The following is a 7,064-nucleotide window of genomic DNA, read 5'->3' on the forward strand; positions in this document are numbered from 1 at the left end:
CCAAAGACACAGGGAGCTGGCACAACAATACAAAAAGAACAAACTTTCTCTGAATACAAAAAAATAGTATTAAAGAACAGAAGTACGCTGAGAGTGTATGAAGAAGAAGGAGAAGTGACAAAAGGCAAAGATTGTAAGAAATATTATTTTTTGGGGGGGTTTAAAATAATTAAAGGGAGAAGAAGTTAAAGAGAATGAACAGAAAGGATTTCCCAAAAGTCAATGATATCAATAAGTTGTTATCCACCTTTCTTCAACACATGGGGTGTTATTGGCTACAACTAATTAATTTTCTACAGTGGGTACATATCCAGGTATTGCATAAATTTATGGTAAAATTATTATAATATTTTGAATATACCATAATTAATAGAAAATTATTTCTAAAAAAACCTCTATTATATAATCATAATATTCAAATATTTTTAAATTTATTATCTCCGATTAAAATATTAATAAATCATAAAAATCTATTATAAAGTGATATAAATATATCATCACTTAAAGAATTTTACCAATATCAAAAATATTCTAGAAGAGTACTAATTATATATGTACCAAATGCCAAATTAAATTAAATAAACCACGATACATTTAGATTGTACTGAAATTATATGAAAATATAGGAAAATGGCCGTAAGGGTCATTACAACATCCACTACTAAAAGGACTTTCATCCGCGAAAGTAAAAGATAAGAAAATACTTGAATGCTCAAACAAATAGGGATACTGGCGTGCAAATCACGCTCGGGAGGAAGACTAGGTAGATCGGTTGAAAACACATCAGGAAACTCACGAACCACAGGGTCGGAGTCACGCGATAAACTCTCAACACTGACATCCCAAACATAAGCATGAAATGACTCACAACCCCTCGATATCAATCTCATAGACGGAATGTAAAAATTATCCCCATCGATACGCGACTAACAGAACCCTACCACACAATCAAGGTATGCCAGGCAAGGCTAAAGTAACTGTCCTAACAAAAATCGAAGATCACATGATAAAGAGATAACTAATCCACGCCTTGAGTCACATCAAAAACTACCATATCTAGGACAATGGATCAACCTGAGTACCAAACTCCAAAATGATCACCAAACCAGATCTATGTACCCGATCCACTACTAAAGAATCACCCAAAAGGATAGCTATATGTAATGACACAGATAAAAACTCTGAACATGAACCTAACCGCGATGTAAAATAAGCATACAAATGACCTTGTCCACCACTGGACTGGGTGCATATCCGACCACCTCTCAAACCTTAAGGACCATCCCCACGACTCTGCACATCACCCCTACCTAATGGCAGCACTGACCTGATCGGCTATACAGTCAAAACTAAAGGCTCAACTATCTATACTGAGGACACTCACGGGCGAAGTGACCAACAACCCTGTAGTCGTAACATGCCCTATGTAATAACTAGACATTGAGGAGGAAAAGAGCAGAGAAGCAGGGTACTAATTATACTTCTTGTTGCAAAACTACTTGCTACGTCCGTTGTCATTGGCAGAGAAGCAAACATATACCAGTCCCACCAGGTTAAGCTATTGGCAACAAGGTCTTTATATAAGGGCCAAAAGTAAAAAAAAATCGTCTTTTTGTGCAATTAGACTCCCTTGACAATTAAACTATCTAAATGATAAATTAATGAAATGTAGACAGGTTTGATCCACCTATACATGTCTCTGGACAATCATCCAATGGTATTTTAGTTGCCATCTGCAATTGTTGATACATGATAAAATTGTATATATTTACTTGTTTCAGACAGTTCCACTTTTGAAACGTAAATTCGACACAAAACACAGTTAAGGAAGGATATGAAATACAATATACTGCTATATTAGGAATCCAGGTGGATTTGAACAATCGACCTTTCAAATGCAATACATCAAGCGCTCCCCCAAAACTGAGCTCTTGGATACATCAAACACAAGCTATATATACCACACATTTAAGGAACCCCAGGATTTTAGAGAAGTCAAAAAAACATGGGATATGAATAGCTCACTATAGCAGTGAGTAACAAGGAAAAAAAATTACTTCTGATACCCGGCAATGCATATCATGACACTAACAATCTATACCATTACTCAACATTTCTAGATAAAAGTTCCCAGCATGCCAGTTCTAATAAACGCAGCCAATTTGAAACCAAATTATCCCCAAGACTAGAAAAATTAACAACGATCTCGAATTTGACATCATCAAATTAAATGAAAATTCAACAAGATTGACAAAAAAAATCACCATCATGCCACCGTACTAATACTATATAACGAAAAATACACTACCACGACTTAGTACACATCAGGACACCAGAAAAATTAACACATGATGATGGCAAAAAGTCTTTGCCATCAATAAGAGTGTCTCATGAAGAAACACCTTAAAATTCAGGATTGTACCGAGAGTAAAGAGGAAGCTGTTTATATTCATATAGGCCACAACTTCATCCCCTAAAATTAGGGGATATATCATCATGGAGATTTAACAGTCACATGCATATGAACAAAGTGCAACTCAAAATGGAAATCAACCGCATATATAACAAAAATGCATTTAAGAAAACAAATACTTACTATATCAAGAAAAAGGGGACAAAAATTTGCAAAAAGAACACACAGTTAGACAACTGCATTGCCTCAGTATGATAAAGGAGAACAACCATTCGACAGAGCTAGAATCAACCATGATGCATGGTTGGATCACTCACCTAGGAGAGACTCTCATCTCTGCTTTACAGTTTTACTCAAAAATTAGCGAAAGGCATGTAACTGACTGATGGTTAGGATGACTATGAAAATCAACAACACACTTCTGAGGATTCCATGGCAACCACAAACTGACATGGCCTAATTAGGTGTAGCAGCATGTAAAAACAATTAGTGCTAAAAACTTCTGGTGTTTGATGGGACCAGATACAACAGAACCAGCTACTTCAAACAAACAAGAACAGTAACATATCTAAGATTCTTTGCATGGGCTACACAACAGACATAAGAGATTAAATCTTCAACTACAAAAACAGCAGGAACATCAAGAATATTTCTTGATAGATCTAGAATAAGCATTTCTGGACACATTCAGAGTAAGCAGTGCTTTACGTTCATCAAGTAGGAAGAACAGCAGTACACCAAGAGCAGCGCGAATCAAGAATTTACGGGTAACCTCAGGCCATATGACCAGGCCATGGATAATAATCACAGCCATTTACCATAGTTTGATAAGCTACAATATTCTCTAGACACAGAAGGGTACCCTTCAAGGTCTACAGCAAGAGTACCATAACAACAATATCAATGAAAGTCTGATACACTTAAAACACAGGCAGACGAGCTCAATTATACAAAAATACATTACGAGTTGAGCAAGAGCAACTCTTTAAGCAACAAATAACTAGCATTTGCCAAGTAAAGTCAAAGATCAATTGATGCAAAACTCAAAATTTGCCACAAGCGGTTGTAATGAAAATATTATATGACTATTGTTTCCTACCTCAGCTCTTTGTTGGAAACCAGCTAGTTAGATTTCTAACATGCTCATCGCCATGTAGCTAAACCAAACAATTAAAACTAATTATCGGGATGTCTTGAGCTTAGTGAATTAAGACCGATAATTGGTGCAAAGTGATTTCGCGAAATAAAAAAAAGGCAACTAATAGTTGGCCTCATTGCCAGTATACAAGAGTCCAATGCATGTTTCATTACTAATTTTTGCCATGCATATACCATTACTATTTTTTTTTCAAATTCAGAAAACTTGAGGTCTTTGTACTAATTTTATGGAACACTTTACATAAAAACTTACAATGCTAAAGGTCCGGCAGTTTCTTATAAATAAAGTAGTTTGAAGCCTAGCCACGAGTTCGACAGAACCAAAAAACTTAAATCTCAAAGTTCGTATTTGTGTTTTAAAAATAAGTTTTATATGTACAAGTGATCTATTCAAAATTCCTGGCTGAGCACCTCTCTTTGGCTGGCTGCTGCTCTGACCACTGTAACTATATACTATAGCCAGGCTGACCCCTGTCTGATATCTGAAGCGATGCCTAGACTGGCCTACTAGGTTGACCCTGATGCTAAGAAGGTTGCTGTTGGAGTACCTACCGTGAAATGCTCCTGTGAACCGTGAATCATTATAGCTGCCCTGGTAACGTGGTCTATTATCGTAGCCCCCTTGGGCTTCACGGTCCATCTCCTCTATAGAATAAATACGTTCGACTATCTCCAAAAAAGACTTTCCTAAACTCACCAAACTCAGACTCAATGCATGAAAATGGATCAAGAAAATGAGATTGTTCCCTAAAAATGCTCTGTAGCCTCTCAAAGATAGGATACAAACATCTCTGTACCGATTCGCAACTCTCGACTAAACATTGACTCCAGTACTAACAATACCAGTAAGACCTAGGCTCTGATACCAAGCTTTCACGACCCGATTTCTCAAGCTGTGAGGGCACCTACTTTAACCCCCAGTAGGCAAGCCAAGTCATAGCCCAAAATAATAGATAACGGGCTAACAGGCAGAAGTCAGATAAAAGATCGCGTATGATGCTAACAACAACAATAACAAGTGAAAACTAAGAAGGGGGCATATATATTATATCAAAATGAGAGAAGGAAAAAAGACCCACTATACAAATGAAACTCTCCCAAGACCTGATAAGGTCAGTACTAGAGTCACTACTAATAGGTACCTAGAGTACTAGACAAAAACCTAAAATGTACACAATATACACATGCAGTCTCGAGTGCAAAAGACTAATTGGAGTAGCTAGAGGAGGATCAGCCTCAGATGACAGCAAGCTCACCCTACTCTAAATCTGTAATGAAAGGTAGGAGTCACATCAATGTCGACTGCTAGTACCCAGATCTACACCAGGAAAAAAATATAGAATTGCAGTATGAGTATCGAAGCCATGGGTACTCAGTAGGCATCATCGGCTGACTGAGCTCAATACAGAAAAGGTATAACTATAATGCGAAGATGTAATCTAAGTCATCAGTAAATAGGGATGGAAAGATAAACAACTACCAAGCTACACAGCGACTATGAAGGAATAAACTTAAGCGATACAGAAATATAAATAATACAGTAACAACAAACAAATCAAACATAACCTAACTGGGCCCCTATAAGCCCGCTAGGCACACTAAAGAAGACAATTAACCCAACCGTACCTCCATAAGCCGATGGGACACACAAGTAATGAAAATAAACATAAATAATCTATATCTCATTAAATCATGATAGTCATCCAGATGTGCACCGGACTCGAACCGATACCAATGGTTAGTAACGAGAGGACATGTGCCGGATTCAAACCGTATATGGTGGGTAATAACGAAAGGCCACATATATAGAACTAATAATCATATGCCGGACTCGAACCGGAACCCATAGTAACAAAGATAATCAAATGTCAGACTCGAACCGGAACTCATAGTAGCAATAATAATCAAATGCCGGACTCGAATCGGAACTCATAGTAGCAATAATAATCAAATACCGGACTCGAACTGAAACTCATAATAGCAATAATAATCAAATGCCGGACTTGAACTGGAACTCATCATAGCAATAATAATCAAATGCCGAACTCAAACCAAAACTCCTAATAGCAATAATAATCAAATGCCGGACTCAAACCGGAACTCATCGGTAGTATTAAATTCCATACTATATCATAACAATGTCAACGTCTAAATATTCATCCACAAATCTTAATTAAAAAGAGATAAATTCAAGAGTTTTCAATTTAGTTCCACGTCCTAACGTAATAGATGTTATATTATGTTAAAAGATAGTATTCTAACATTTACTAGAACGAGGTCCTAATCCGGATAAATAAGACAGTTTATATAAATCAAATAATATGCATCTACAAGTATTTATCCAAAGCTAGCATAATAGTTCACAATTTCGGTATATAAGCTCAATCTAAAAGTAGGGTAAGCCTAGCCTACCTGGACGCCAAAGTTATAATATCTTCCTGCGAAGCCTCAAAATAGCGTTGTTAGAACCCGAACTTGAATAATTTGATTTGGATAATTGATAACTCTTCAGTTCAGAATCCCAAAAATATCAACCGTCACTCTTAACTCATTCCACAATCAACCAATCTATACTCCAATTCTCCAAAATTCAAGAAATTTCCAGAAACTTTAGGATCCAAATTCCCAGCACACCAAAATAAGTCCACCTTTTAAATCTATTCACACACAGCTCAGGCATCAATACCAAACATTAAACTTTCCCTATTAAACATCAAAACTACTTATCCTACTCACCAAACAAAAGGCATCACACGCAGAGAAAAACCCAAAGACACAGGAAGCTAACACAATAAAATAAAAGAACAAACTTTCTCAGAATACAAAAAAATAGTATTAAAGAACAGAAGTACGCTGAGTGTTTGAGGAAGAAGGAGAAGTGACAAAGGCAAAATTGTAAGAATTTTTTTTTTTTTTTTTGGGTTTGAAATAATTAAAGGGAGAAGAAGTTAAAGAGAATGATCAGAAAGGATTTGCCAAAATTCAATAATATCAATAAGTTGTTATCCACCTTTCTTCAACACGTGGGGTGTTATTGGCCACAACTAATTAATTTTCTACAGTCTTTATATATCCGGGTATTGCATAAATTTGTGGTAAAATAATTATAATATTTTGAATATACCATAATTAATAGTAAATTATTTCTAACAAAACCTTTATTATATATTCATAATATTTTAATATTTTTAAATTTATTATCTCCGATTAAAATATTAATAAATCATAAAAATCTATTATAAAGTGATTAAATATATCATCACTTAAAGAATTTTACCAATATCAAAAGTATTCTAGAAGGGTACTAAATTATATATGTACCAAATGCCAAATTATATTAAATAATCCACGATATATTTAGATAGTACTAAAATTATATGAAACTATAGAAAAATGGCCGTAAGGGTCATTACATATATCTATTACGTAAATGTCACTTTTCATTCATTCATTATACAAAAGTCATTTAACTTTGCTCCGACCATCACAAAAG

At 35.4% G+C, this 7,064-nt stretch overlaps 1 long non-coding RNA gene across 1 annotated transcript in view; it reads right to left on the reverse strand.

Moving 5' to 3' along the window:
• The window catches only part of LOC124891135, a 12,470-nt gene extending 5,877 nt beyond the window's left edge, over positions 1-6,593 (reverse strand). The window contains exon 1 of the long non-coding RNA XR_007049539.1: positions 5,984-6,593. This is a non-coding gene — a long non-coding RNA (uncharacterized LOC124891135). The remainder of the gene's footprint in view (positions 1-5,983) is intronic.
• Between the last annotated feature and the right edge of the window lie 471 nt (positions 6,594-7,064).

Source organism: Capsicum annuum, unplaced genomic scaffold, assembly GCF_002878395.1.
Source record: "Capsicum annuum cultivar UCD-10X-F1 unplaced genomic scaffold, UCD10Xv1.1 ctg3101, whole genome shotgun sequence".
NCBI lineage: Eukaryota > Viridiplantae > Streptophyta > Magnoliopsida > Solanales > Solanaceae > Capsicum > Capsicum annuum.